The sequence below is a fragment of the Pelophylax lessonae genome (genome assembly GCF_965119305.1).
Source record: "Pelophylax lessonae genome assembly, chromosome: 10".
Classification (NCBI taxonomy): domain Eukaryota; kingdom Metazoa; phylum Chordata; class Amphibia; order Anura; family Ranidae; genus Pelophylax; species Pelophylax lessonae.
This window is the reverse complement of record NC_138777.1, coordinates 75,042,839-75,057,337: the sequence shown is the minus strand read 5'-3', so window position 1 is coordinate 75,057,337 and position 14,499 is coordinate 75,042,839.

Sequence of the window (14,499 nt, the reverse complement as noted above, 5' to 3'; positions counted from 1 at the left end):
ACCCAGCCATCTACGTGATGCCGAAGAAAACATGATCCATTAGACCAGGCCACCTTCTTCCATTGCTCCATGATCCAGTTCTTACACTTGTAGGTGCTTTTGGCTGTGTGCATGGGTGAGCATGTGCACCCTGACCTTGTCTTTGTTACGCAGCACTATACACAACAAACTGCGATGCCCATTTTTTTTGCTTTCAACACATCAACTTTCTAGACCACATGTTGCTGCCTAATATAGCCCCCTGAATTTCAGATGCCATTGTAAGGAGATAATCAATCTTATTCACTTAAAGCGGAACGTTACCCATAACAACTTGATAAAAATATTGTTTCTTGGCAAGCAACATACATTCCACATTAATAATTATGCTACTAAAATTAGTGTGTACTGTAAATTGCTCCAGTTTCTTCTTGCTGGAGGCTGCCATTTTGCTGAAGCCCAGAGCCCCTGAACAGCAGTAAATCTTTAGGCTGTCAGCAGATTGGCCTTTACATTTTCAGCACAGTGCCTAAAAAACTGGGCAACTGAGCATGTGCAGAGTGGGGTGAGATCATGTATTACTGGATTTTAAACCGTAAAGACACTTATTTTTAATGTTTTACATGGCTATACCTGCAAAAGGGGGCAGACTGATGTGATCTAACAGGACTTCATTCATTCATCAACCTGCCAGTGGTCAAAAAGTTATGGCTAGTCAGTGTATTTATCTTTACCATAGTTGTGAAGTGTTCTGGATCCTGCAGGATGGCCCATGGATTTTGGACACTGTCCCCCAGTGTCTGGGCTTAAACTAGAACTAAATGCAATACTTTTCTTTTCATTTTGAAATGAGTAAAGAAGGGTTATAACCCCTGTCAGGTGTCCACAAGCTCTGCTCGACATAGTCAGCCGGTCTTTCTCCAAGTTCAAATTTTGGGCCGTCTTGATTGGGCAGGTTGGAATGACTCATCTCCCACACATGTGCGGGAGATTATTCATCTCAACAGACACCAAAATTGAAAAAAAGCAGGTAGGAATACTTTAAAGGGTAAGTCCACTTTCATGGGAAAAAAATAGTACATACAAAAATATGGCATATACCATTGCTATACAAGCCAGATTGTAATGGAATGCTTTTTACAATGACCTTGCCTTTTCAATCTGCAGCGCTGTAAGTTTCTGTTAAATGCAATGCAATATGGCAACCTGGAGTCATTCTATACACAGATGGTGTACAGAACACCCCCCAGAAATGTCCTGCTTGTATGATTGGCTTACTGATTTTCCCAGAAGTCTTTACTAACACACAAATCAGATTTTGGGCATCCCCTGCAACAAAATATAATTTTTGGTGAGATACTTCCAAAGGGAAATCACAGCTAAAGGAATGCACACCCTGCCGATTTCCTTATTAGAGCCCTGCAGGTGCAGCAGCGGATTGATGATTATAAAACCACTCCAATACAGATTCACTCTACACATGGACACAGAAAAACCAACAGCTAATTCTTCAGAATAACAAAAGACTAAAATCTGAAGCAAAGTTTGTTAAAATCCTTGCAATGTACATAGATCACCCAGAGGGGAATGTGTTTTTTTTCTTCAACAAAAGTGGTTATTCAGGCCATACATGGGGTCAAATTCCATACAAATTTTCTTTCGAAAATTAGAAATTTTCTTTGCGTTTTGTGATCCGATGATGCCACCATTAATTTCGAAATTCGACCAACTAAGCCTTCAATTTCACCTCATGTTGCAACAGAAAAAAGTTTTTGCGGCCAGGAATTTTTTTTTCTTTCCAGGAATTATCTCTTATTTCCGGGAATTTTCTTTCTTGTGCTCATATGCTCATTTATTTTTCGATTATATTTCTCAAACGATTCTCCCATCATTGATTAGAAAATTGCTAATTTTTCAAAAAATTTCCAGCATGCCCGATCACTCAAATTTGATGGCCGCGTGAAAACCTTTAAAAAAAATAATTGAATCCCTTTTATTCCTATTACAAGGAATGTGAACATCCCTTGTAATAGGAATAGGGCATGATAGGTCCTCTTTATGGATAGATCTGGGGTCAATGAGACCCCACATCTCTCCTCAAGGTTCGAAAAAAAAAAAAAAGACACGATCTAAGACTTTCCAGTGGAACACACGGCAGTGTTTACAATTGCCAAGGCCGGACGTGACGTCATAATGTCGCACCCGATGTCTGAGAGTCATAGAGATGACCAGGGACCATCTGGTCTCCAGTCAGCTCTATGGTAAACTTCTGCTGCCGGCAGATTCCTTCTCCGGCTCGCCGATCTCACTGGTGAGCCGGTAGAAGCTCAAGAGGGAGGCTGAACTGCCGTTAAAGTTTATGTGTAAAGGCAGGCATCCCAATACTTTTGACAATATAGTGTAGGACCCATTCAGCTTTTATACTTAAATCAGCAGTAAGTTGTTTTGCTGTCTTTGGAACTGCTGGAGAGATTTACCCTTTTTGATTGTCGCCAAGGCTGGAAGTTAAGCCTTACGCTATAAGATTTCTATCCTTTAGCCCTATAAAATAAAATAAAAAACAGCATTTTTGCTTGCACATGATTGGATGATAAAAGTCAGCAAAGCTTCCTTTCATTCGCCAAGCTCTGGGGCAAATTAACTTGCAAAGTAAACAACCTGTTTGCCTTTAGTAAACCAACACCCCATGTCTTGTGCATCATTTCATTGATTTCTTGTGCCTTTGCATCACGTGACTTATACTCTCTTTTTTTACCCGCAGTGCATCATCTCTCTCTAAATAATGCAGTGATATGCATCATTTTTCCAGTTTCACATATCTTTGTATCACACAGAGTACTCCATAACTATCTTTATTACATAAAGTGCTTTATGCCTCTCCAATATAAACTATGGGGTTGATTTGAGGCAAACAGCTTGTGCACTCTGCAAGTGCAGTGGTTTGTAGCTTAGTAAATGAGGGGAATCTCTACTAACTTCCATCATCCAATCATGTGCAAGCAAAAGTGCAGTTTTTTTATTTTCCTTGCATGTGGTTGGGTATTCTTTGCAAAAGCTTTACCTCGTTTACTAAGCTCTGGAGCAACTGCACTTACAGATTTCACAGTCTATTTGCTTTTAGTAAATCAACTGCATTGCCTCATACCTCTTCATTGCACACAGTGCCCCTCTCTTCTGTGTCCTTCTTTGTACAGGTAAAGTTCCTTAAAGCTGAGGTTTCAGTATGCGAATGTTTACATATCTGTAGTTACATTGGTCCAGCCTGGCATCAGGCAGGTTGCTGGCGTATCACGGCTATTAAGGGCCTGTGGAGCTTGGGACTTATTGTCCCTTCTATCAGCATGAAATAGCGATACATATATGTACTTCTTTCCTGCCTGGAGCCATCCCTGCACCACAAATAGGTTATTCATTGCTGTCTGCCGGGACTTTCAGGTCCGGGATATGTCGCCCTCTTTGGTCGCATGAAAAGTGCATCCCTCTGTCCGCCTGAGGCTACCCCTACACCATAGATTGTAAGCTCTAACGAGCAGGGCCCTCTAGTTCCTCCTGTTTTGAACTGTATTGTAACTGTATTGTCTTCCCTCACATTGTAAAGCGCTGCACAAACTGTTGGCGCTATATAAATCCTGTATAATAATAATAATAATAGATCCTTTATACCTAACGTTGAGTATCCATAACTTTGAATATACCAGGGAGAGGGTTGGGGTAGTCGAGTTTCCCAGGAGACTACTATTAGTGGAGACTATAAGCCTTGCCTCTGTGGTATACGAGGGTCCAAATATTTGAATCCAGCGTAATGAGAATATATATGACTCTAACATGGATTTTGTATATGGAAGCAGTGATGTCTAACCAGTAGTTGTGTCGCCACAACCTTGTTACATAGTTACATAGTTACATAGTTAGTGAGGTTGAAAAAAGACATCAGTCCATCCAGTTCAACCTATGATGTGTGTGTGTGTCATCTACTCTGAGTCATTACCAATAAGGAAATACCGGTCTGTCATGGTCTCTCAGGCCCTGAGGAAGCCTTGAGCGAAACGCGTCGGCTTGCTGGGAACCTATATTGACCGTAATCCATCTTGAGACCTACCCTCCATCCTACACAGGCTTTTTGGTTTTGTTTCCCTCATGGGATGTATTTCTATGTTGTGAATGACTCATTTTGCTTGATTTTAACAATTTTGTATGTTAGTCTATTGCACAAAATATGCATGGTAGCCCATGCTTTTTACCGTATATACCAATAAAATGTTATTTGGTTTTATAAATTGGTTTTGCGTCTGATCCTTCTACTCCCACTGGCCCGCAAAGCCCCATCCCTTCTTTCTCTATCTATTTTTGCTGGTATCCCCATAGGGGTAAGGGCCCAAACTACATGGACATTTTTGTAAACACTGAAGAAATGACACTTTGCTACAAGTAGTGAGTGTACAGCTTGTATAACAGTGTGAATTTGCTGTCCCCTCAAAATAACTCAACACACAGCCATTAATGTCTAAGCCGCTGGCAACCCAAGTGAGTACACACCTAAGTGAAAATCTCCAAATTGGGCCCAATTAGCAATTTTCCCTCCCAGTGTCATGTGACTTGTTAGTGTTACAAGGTCTCAGGTGTGAATGGGGAGCAGGTGTGTTAAATTTGGTGTCATCGCTCTCACTCTCTCATACTGGTCACTGGAATTACTTCATGGCAAAGAACTCTCTGAGGATCTGAAAATAAGAATTGTTGCTCTATAAAGATGACCTAGGCTATAAGAAGATTGCCAAGACCCTGAAACTGAGCTGCAGCACGGTGGCTAAGACCATACAGCGGCTTAACAGGACTGGTTCCACTCAGAACAGGCCTCACAATGGTCAAAAAAAGAAGATGAGTGCATGTTCTAAGCGTCATATCCAGAGGTTGTCTTTGGGAAATAGACTTATGAGTGCTGCCAGCATTGCTGCAAAGGTTGAAGGGGTGGGGGGTCAGCCTGTCAGTGGTCAGACCATACGCTGCACACTGCATCAAATTGGTTTGCATGGCTGTCGTCCCAGAAGGAAGCCTCTTCTAAAGATGATGCACAAGAAACCCTGCAAACAGTTTGCTGAAGACAAGCAAACTTAAGGGCCATACACACTATAAGATTTTCTGAAGACTTTTTCCTTTAGACTTACCAAAACCATATAATATGAGGTCAAACCTAAAAACTTTCAATTTGTATGCAATCTGGCAGACCCTTGCATTACATAGAAAAGGTAAATCTGAATCAAATCTAACCACAAACGTTGGATAGTGTGTATCCAGCTTAAGTACATGGATTACTTGAACCATGTCCTGTGGTCTGATGAGACCAAGATAAACCTATTTGGTTCAGATAGAGAGTGTGTGTGTGTGCATGTGTGGCGGCAACCAGGGGAGGAGTACAAAGACAAGTGTGTCTTGCCTACAGTCAAGCATGGTGGTGGGATTGTCATGGTCTGGGGCTGCATGAGTGCTGCCAGCACTGGGGAGCTACGGTTTATTGAGGGAACCATGAATGCCAACATGTACTGTGACATACTGAAGCAGAGCATGATCCCCTCCCTTCGGAGACAGGGCCGCAGGGCAGTATTCCAACATAATAACAACCCCAAACACACCTCCAAGATGACCACTGCCTTGCTAAAGAAGCTGAGGGTAAAGGTGATGGACTGGCCAAGCATGTCTCCAGACCTTTAGGGTGCATTCACACTTGCGACTGTACCCTTCCTGTGATCAGCTTAAGAACACCAGCGGAGGTTCCCAAGATTAGCAGCAAGTAGGCAGCCCCATTGAAAGCAATGGGAGGTTGCGGCTCTCACAGCTAATTGGGCATACTTGCATGTAATCGCTCAAGCAGCAATCACATGCGATCGATCGGTCCTGGACATAGATTGTTTGGCCTAAGTGCTGTGCATGGCCCTAAACACACTCTCAGTGCACCTACACTGAAGTCATATTGGAAGCAGCGGCTGTGTCCATGCAGCTGCTGCATCCCAAATGACAGATATGGGACTGCCAGCGCAGGGATACATGCAACACCTGTGCATCCCTGTGCTGGTAAATCTCAGCCCAGTATGGTGTGGATTAAATCGCCCTGTGGGACCAAGGGCCTTTACTAACATTTATGTGCAGGCCATTTTGCTTGCACCATCCCCCCAATTATCTATTTCCCTCAAGGGGTGTATAAGGGGTTATAGCAATCACATCTTTGGTTGACCTGTTTGGCCGGAATGCAAACTGAAAAGGATCCAACCCTACTGGTATGTTTCCTTAGATATGTTGCAAAACCAGTTTTTGTAAGAATTTCATTATAATTGGAGTAAGGCAGAGGCCATAGACGGTGCGACTTTCTTTCCTGCAACCACGGAAAAGACATTCAGATGATTCCCCCATCAGCACAGACAGTTTTGACAGGGGAATCTCTCCTGCCGAGCATGCTTCCGGCAGGGGAAGCCGTCCCCGCCAGGAGAAGACAATAATTATTGCTAGCAGCTATAGCAGCCGCTAGCGATAATCGTAAGTTGATCGATCGATCAACTTGGTACATTCAGCCAGCCAACACACGATTAAAGAGGAAGTAAACCCTCCTCGGGAAGTTGTACCTATAGGTAAGCCTATATTAAGGCTTACCTATAGATACTGTAAATATCTCCTAAACATGTACCGTTTAGGAGATATTTACCTTTCATGCAGCCAGTAACGTCACTGGCGCATGCGATCTGAAGGACCGGCCGCTCGTGCCGTTCCTTCAGAGTCCCGTGCCGAGACTGTCGGCTCCCGCGCGCATGCGCGGGAGTGACGTCACCGCGGCTCCGGCCAATCAGATGGCCGGATGCCGCGATCCCGGAAGACGGGCGACTGAACATGTCGCTCGTCATACAGGTGAGTGAGTGGCACGGCGGGGGCTCGTTGTAAGGTAAGTATTTCATAATGAGCTAGTATGCGATGCATACTAGCTCATTATGTGTTTCTCTTGCAGGTTGTAAAAAAAAAAAAAAATTTTGAAAAGAGTTTACAACCTCTTTAAAATCTTGGTCGGTTCCTGCTAAACTGGCCGAGATTGGAACCGTTTATGGCCGGCTTAAGCAAACTGGACACAGTAGGTCAATTTTTTGCACCTTTAAACATGTAGGGACAGTCTCCTGCTGGAGCAAGATATTAACCCCTTATGCCTATTGCCTAAGCCTTTTTCTGACACTTGTTGCTTACAAGTTAAAATCAGTATTTTTTGCTAGGAAATTACTTAGAACCCCCAAATATTATATATATATATATATATATATATATATATTTTTTTTTTTTTTTTTATGCAGAGACCTTAGAGAATAAAATAGCGATCATTGCAATAATTTATGTCACACTGTATTGGCGCAGCGGTCTTTCAAATGCAATTTCTTGGGAAGAAATACACTTTCATTAATTTTTTTGTATAATGTGAAAGATGATGTTACTTTCAGTAAATAGACACCTAACATGTCATGCTTTAAAACTGTGCACACTCGTGGAATAGCGACAAACTACGGTACCTAAAAATCTGAATAGGCAACGTTTTCAAAAATTCTACAGGTTGCCTGTTTAGAGTTACAGAGGAGGTCTTGCACTAACATTATTGCTCTTGCTCTAACGATCAAGACGATACCTCACATGTGTGGTTTGAAGACTGTTTACATTTGTGGGCGCGACTTACATATACGTTCGCTCCTGCGCGCAAACACAGAGGGATGGGGAGCTTTAACCACTTAAGCCCCGGAAGATTTTACCCCCATTCCGACCAGGGGGTATTTTGCGATTCGGCACTGCGTGAATTTAACGCACAATTGCGCGGTCGTGCGACGCTGTACCTAAACGAATTTGACGTCCTTTTTTTCCCACAAACAGAGCTTTCTTTTGGTGGTATTTGATCACCTGTGCGATTTTTTGATCACGCGCTATAAACAAAAAAAGAGCGTCAATTTTGCAAAAATAGCAATATTTTTCACATTTTTTTATATGAAATTCCCCCAAAAAAAAATGTAAAAATCAAAATTTTTAAAAATTTTCGGCCAATTTGTTTTATGCTACCTATGTTTGGTAAAAAAAAATCGCAAAATGCGTATTTTGATTGGTTTGCGCAAAAGTTATCGCGTTTACTAACAAAGGGAAAGATTTTTGTCATTTTTGTTGTTTTTTTTTTTAACGCGTAATGGCGGCGATCTGCGATTTTTTTTGCGGTACTGCGACATTGCGGCGGACAGATCGGACCCTTGACTGACATTTTTGACACTTTTGGGGTTACCAGTGACATTTCTACAGTAATCAGTGCTATACATATGCACTGTTACTGTAAAAATACACTGGTAGTGAAGGGGTTAACTTTATTTGGAAGGGAGGGGCTGTGTGTGTCCCTAGGGGCGTGGTTTCTACTGTGATTGGCTGTGGCTCTAGCTGTAAGGACACTGATCAACGGATCTACATACCAGATCCGTTTTATCAGTGTCTTTGCAGCGAGGAGAATGACAGGCAGTTTGTTTACACAAGCTGCCTGACATTCTCCCTCTCCCCCGCCGATCGCCGAGTGACCGGCGGACATCGGGTCCGCTGGTCACACGCGCGGGGGGGACCGTGACCACGCGGGAGCGGGAGCGCGCCCCCGGGGGCGCGCGCTCGCTCCCTAGACCCTCACAAGCAAGCAACGTAGCCCTACGTTAGTTTGCCTGTGAGGGGCTGACCGCCGACGTAGATAGTCGTGCGGCGGTCGGCAAGTGGTTAAATTAACTTTTTTTCCTAATTTATTTTATTTATGAATTTTTTTTTTTTTTTTCACTGTCCCTTTTTTTTTTTATCACTTTTATTGCTGTCACAAGGAATGTAAACATCCCCTGTGACAGTAATAGGCAGTGACAGGTACTCTTTATGGAGGGATCTGTGGTCTATAAAACCCCAAATCCCTCCTTTGCACTTAAAAGCATTCAAAACGCCAAGTTTGGCTGTTTTTAATGTTGCTGACATTTTTTGCATCTGGAGCCATTAAGTCTTCAGTAAACTGGAAGTGATGTCATGACATAGCTTCCGGGATAATAGATCCGAGACACGATCAAAGCTGATTCTGGCTTTGTTAGGGTCTCCGGCCAGCCAGTGGACGTGCCCGCTGGTCGCTCGGGCCTCCCTGTGGGACAGGAGAGCCTGGGCAAGCCGCAGAAGGCAGCGGGAGGAGGGGGGGTATGTCCTCTCCCATTTCTTGCAATAACACCCGAGTGGCTGATTAGACGCATCAGTTGTTATTACAAGAAAGCCAACCGCCTGCTCTAAAAAACAGTAGCGGGGTGATGCCTGCAGCCGGTACAACCCATTGAAGCCAAAGGCCGCATATTTGTGTTATATTGGCGTCAAGGGGCTAAATACATCTACAGTATAAGTCTTTAACTGAGGTCAAAATGTACATAGAAACCATTTAAAGGATAAGTTTACCTTTTGAACATGATACATGTTACAACCATATTTAGGACGCAACATGTAACACGTTTCAGCAGCCCCCTTCCCTAACCCCCTGAGCAACCCCTTCCCTGTGACAGTGGATGGGGGTTCCTCTCTCATGCAGCCTCTGTCACATTTAAAATCAGTGTAGCTGTGTGTGGCTCCGCACTGGGGAGATCTGCACCGATCCCATCCTTCACTGACAAACAAGACTGCTGTGTTCATGAGAAAACAGTATAAAAAAGGCTTTAGAAAAATAAAAACTTATTAAAGCGGAGTTCCAGCCTAACCGCACACTCACCTGTCCCACGGTCCAGCGATGCGCCGTCTTCTCCCTCTCTGCTCTGCGGCGCCGGCATCACTGATGTGGGCACCCGGCTGTGACACCGCGGCGCTCCGAGCGGAAGTAGGAGCGGGTACATGTCAAAACTAGGTACCCGCTCCCCCCCCCCCCCCCCCCACAAAAATTACATGCCAAATGTGGCATGTCAGGGGGTTAGGACTATTTAAAACGTAAGTTCCGCTTTTGGGTGGAACTCCGCTTTAATTAACAAATAATGTAATATGGAAACATTCAGGAGTATTTACCATCATATGCCTATTTATTAAAACAAATTACTGGAAGAGGAATAGGTGGGGAATCTTTCAATGGGGATCCCTGTTCTGATAACAATTGTCTATACTTTAAAGAGGTTTTAAAGCTAAAATGTTTTTTACCTTATAGAATATGTTACCTCATCATTTCATATTCCTCATATGTGGCTGCTGTACCATGTACTTGTATGAGAAAGTATCCTGTTCTCTTTGTATAGATTCCTTTATGTGAAATACCTGGTGTTCCTGCCAGTCCCTCTGCTTTCCTATTACAAACTGACCACACTAACTAGGAGAGCAAATTGTGGTCAGTTCTCTAGCTGTGCTTGGAACTCAGCCTGCTCTCCTCCAGTGCACAAAGCAAGGTCCATAAAGACATGGATGATCGAGTTTGGGGTGGAGGAGCTTGACTGGTTTGCACAGAGTCCTGACCTCAACCCGATAGAACACCTTTGGGATGAATTAGAGTGGAGACTGTGAGCCAGGCCTTCTCGTCCAACATCAGGGCCTGACCTCACAAATGCCCTTCTGGAAGAATGGTCAAACACTCCTATAGACACATTCCTAAACCTTAAGGATAGCCTTATCAGAAGAGTTGAAGGTGTTATAGCTGCAAATGATGGGCCAACTCAATATTGAGCCCTACAGACTAAGACTGGGACACCATTAAAGTTCATGTGCATGTAAAGGCAGGCGTCCCAATACTTTTGGTAATATAGTGTATTATTTTTGTGTTTACTGTTGAATTATCCTTTTGTTTGAGATTTTATATTTCATACAGCAATGCTTTCATTAACCACTTGCCGACCACCGCACGACTATTTACTGCGGCAGTCAGCCCCCCACAGGCAAACCGACGTAGGGCTACGTCGCTCGCCCACGAGCCTCTAGGGCCCGCCCGCGCTCGTTCGCTAACATCCCCGCGTGAGTGACCGGCGGCTCCGATGTCAGCCGGTCACTCGCGATCTCCCGCTGGAGAGGGAGAAAGGCAGACGGCTGATGTAAACAAAGCCGCCTGTCATTCTCCCTGGTGTAACTGCAGAGATCATACGATCCTGCTATGTAGGATCGTCTGTCTCTGTGGTTACATCACAAGCCACGCCCCCCCACAGTTAGAATCACGCCCCTAGGGATACATTTAACCCACTGATCACCAATAAAGTTAACCCCTTCCCTGCCAGTGTCATTTTTACAGTAACTGTGCATATTTATAGCACTGATTACTGTAGTAATGTCACTGGTACCCCTAAAAGTGTCAAAAATGTCAGTCAAGGGTCCGATCTGTCCGCCGCAATGTCGCAGTCCTGCAAAAAAAAAAAATCGCAGATTGCCGCCATTACTAGTAAAAAAAAAAAAAACTATAAAAATGACATAAATCTTTCCCGTAGTTAGTAAATACAATAACTTTTGCGCTTATTGCGATTTTTTTTTACCAAACATATGTAGGAGAAAACAAATTGGCCTAAAATGTTAAAAAATTTTGATTTTTACATTTTTTTGGGGAATTTTATATAAAAAAAATGTGAAAAATATTGTTATTTTTTCAAAATTGTCGCTCTTTTTTTGTTTATAGTGCAAAAAGTAAAAATCGTACAGGTGATCAAATACCACCAAAAGAAAGCTCTGTTTGTGGGAAAAAAGGACGTCAATTTCATTTAGGTACAGCGCCGCACGACCGCGCAATTGTCTGTTAAAATCACGCAGTGCCAAAACGCAAAATAGGCCCTGGTCTTTGAGCAGCCAAATCCTCCGGGGCTTAAGTGGCTAACACATGCTAACACACACTAAAAGGTCAATAATGTCACTGTTTGCAATAATATTGTTTATGTTTTTGTATTACGCTATCACCTTGCCTCACATGTTTATAAGCAATACAAGCCTGAGTGCCGGTTCACATTAGTGCGATCACAGAGATCGCATGTAATTCGGAGCGCACTGCTCCTAAAATTACATGCGATGTCTGTGCGGTGCAAATTTCAGCCATACAGTTTGTATGGCTGAATTCGCACCGCAATCGCACTAAAACACGCACATGACCCTTTTTTTAATCCGCAGCAGAATCGGATCGCATGGTGGTTCACACTAGTGCGATCCGATTCTGTGCGAACTTGCAGATCGCACTGCGATATGCAATCTGAACTGGGGGTGTCGTTAACTTTTAATTGACACCCCCTGCATATCGCATATGGCAGTGTGAACTGCCAGGGGTGCGGATGCGATGCGGGAACACGCTGTATATCCGCAGCCTTCCTGCATCGCACAAATGTGAACCGGCACTGACATGAGTTCTATACCCTCACCAATGGATGTAAATCAAAACAAAAGTACTTGGATACACTTTACCTTTGACTTGGTAAGATTTGAATATCTGGTTCCAAGATCTGACCCTGAGAGGTCTTCTGCTTTGCTTGTTGCCTGTAATTGCACTTTTAACCACTTCTGGCCTGGAAGATTTTCCCCCTTAATGACCAGGCCATTTTTTGCGATTCGGCACTGCGTTACTTTAACAGACAATTGTGCAGACGTGCGACGCTGTACCCAAATAAAATTGTCCTTTTTTTTCCCCACAAACAGAGCTTTCTTTTGGTGGTATTTTATCACATGTGCGATTTTTTGCGCTATAAACAAAAAAAGAGCGACAATTCTAAATAGAAAAACAATATTTTTCACATTCTGCTATATAACATTCCCCCAAAATAAATAAATAAATAAACAAATCAAATTTTTTCATCATTTTAGGCCAATTTGTATTCTGCTACATATTTTTGGTAAAAAGAAAATCCCAATAAGCGTATTTTGATTGGTTTGCGCAAAAGTTATCACGTCTACAAACTAGTGAAAAGATTTATGTCATTTTTATTTTTTTATTTTACTAGTAATGGCGGCGATCTACGATTTTTAGCGGGACTGCAACATTGCGGCGGACAGATTGGACACCTAACTGACATTTTTGACACTTTTGGGGGGACCAGTGACATTACTATAGTAATCAGTGCTAAAAATATGCACTGTTACTGTACTAATGACACTGGCAGGGAAGGGGTTAACCCAGGGGCGATCAAAGGGTTAAGTGTGAGCCTAGAGGTGTTTTCCAACTGTGGGAGGGATGGGCTTGTAAAATCAATACAGAGACCTGTGTTCCTAAATAGGAGGAACACCGGAGCTCTGCATTGATTGCTGAAAGAACAACGATCTGCTGTGTTTACAACAGTAGACCGCTGTTCCCTCTTCATGGGGAGCGACCGCGGGTGCCCGGCGGCAATCACGGCCGCCAGCCCCATGGATCGGCTTCGCCGCTGGCGGGTGGGCACACGTGCGCCCCCAGGATCGCTCCCGCGGTACACCGTACAGGTACGGCAATTCGCGGGAACCTGCCAAACTGCCGCTGTATATAGGCGGTGACTGGTCGGCAAGTGGATAACAAGAAAAAAGTGAAAATAATTAGACCCAATACTGATCGTCACAGTATTTAGCTCATTTTAAATGTACTCAGGGTGTTCCAAAGTTTCTCTTCTACCTTTTATTTTTGTGTAGCCCCCTGCTAGGTAGGTGCTAGTGAGAGAGTATAGTTTTTGGATTTGTCCGCCTATCAAAGGAACAGCAGGCAAATCTATATTGCTTTCTGCCTACCAGAGAGCAGGATCTGTTAGTGAGGTCTGCTCAGTGTGCTCAGTGTGTGATTCATTGGGTCTAGAGCAGGCATGTCCAACCTGCGGCCCGAGGACCGCATGCGGCCCAGACCCTCAGGCAATGCGGCCCACTGCCTCCTGACAATTTTTTTTTTTGCTGGGGAGGAAGGAAGTCAGGTCGGGGGCACGGCCACAGCAGCTTCCAATTAACGGTAGGCAGAGGCAGAGGCTTTCTCAGAGGGGGGAGGCGAGCATGTGCAGTGTTTCTGACTCCTACCACCATGACCACTTCAAATCACTGAAGTGGTCATGGTGGTTAGAGTGTGCCTTTATTATCTCTCAGAAGAAGTAAACCTCTGTATACTGATTCAATTTCAATTGATCATCCTCTAGCTGTGTTAAATTAGTGCAGGGGCACGGCGGCGCGGGAAGGGGCGCGGCGGCATTTTATTACTTATATACCGTAAGTACTATAGTATATATTTAATATGCGGCCCGAGAAAATTTCTCTACACTAAGTGTGGCCCAGAGAAGTCAAAAGGTTGGACACCCATGGTCTAGAGAGTGTTTCACACTGGTCAAATAGGGAGGCATGTTTGACAGTGGAAGGAAACCTAACCAACGGATACATAGGCTTTGATACAGTCCTGGTGATTGGTAGAAAAATGGCTCTCAGTGCATTCTGGGAAACTGTATAAAAGCCAGGAGCACATGTGCTGTGGGATCTTTGGCTGGTGAGCAAAGTCCCGGAGGGAGGGTGGCGGCTGCCTCCTCCTCTGTAGAAGTGGCACGTGGCATCAAGAGGTCGTCCAGAGGGCCAGAGAAACAGAACTGA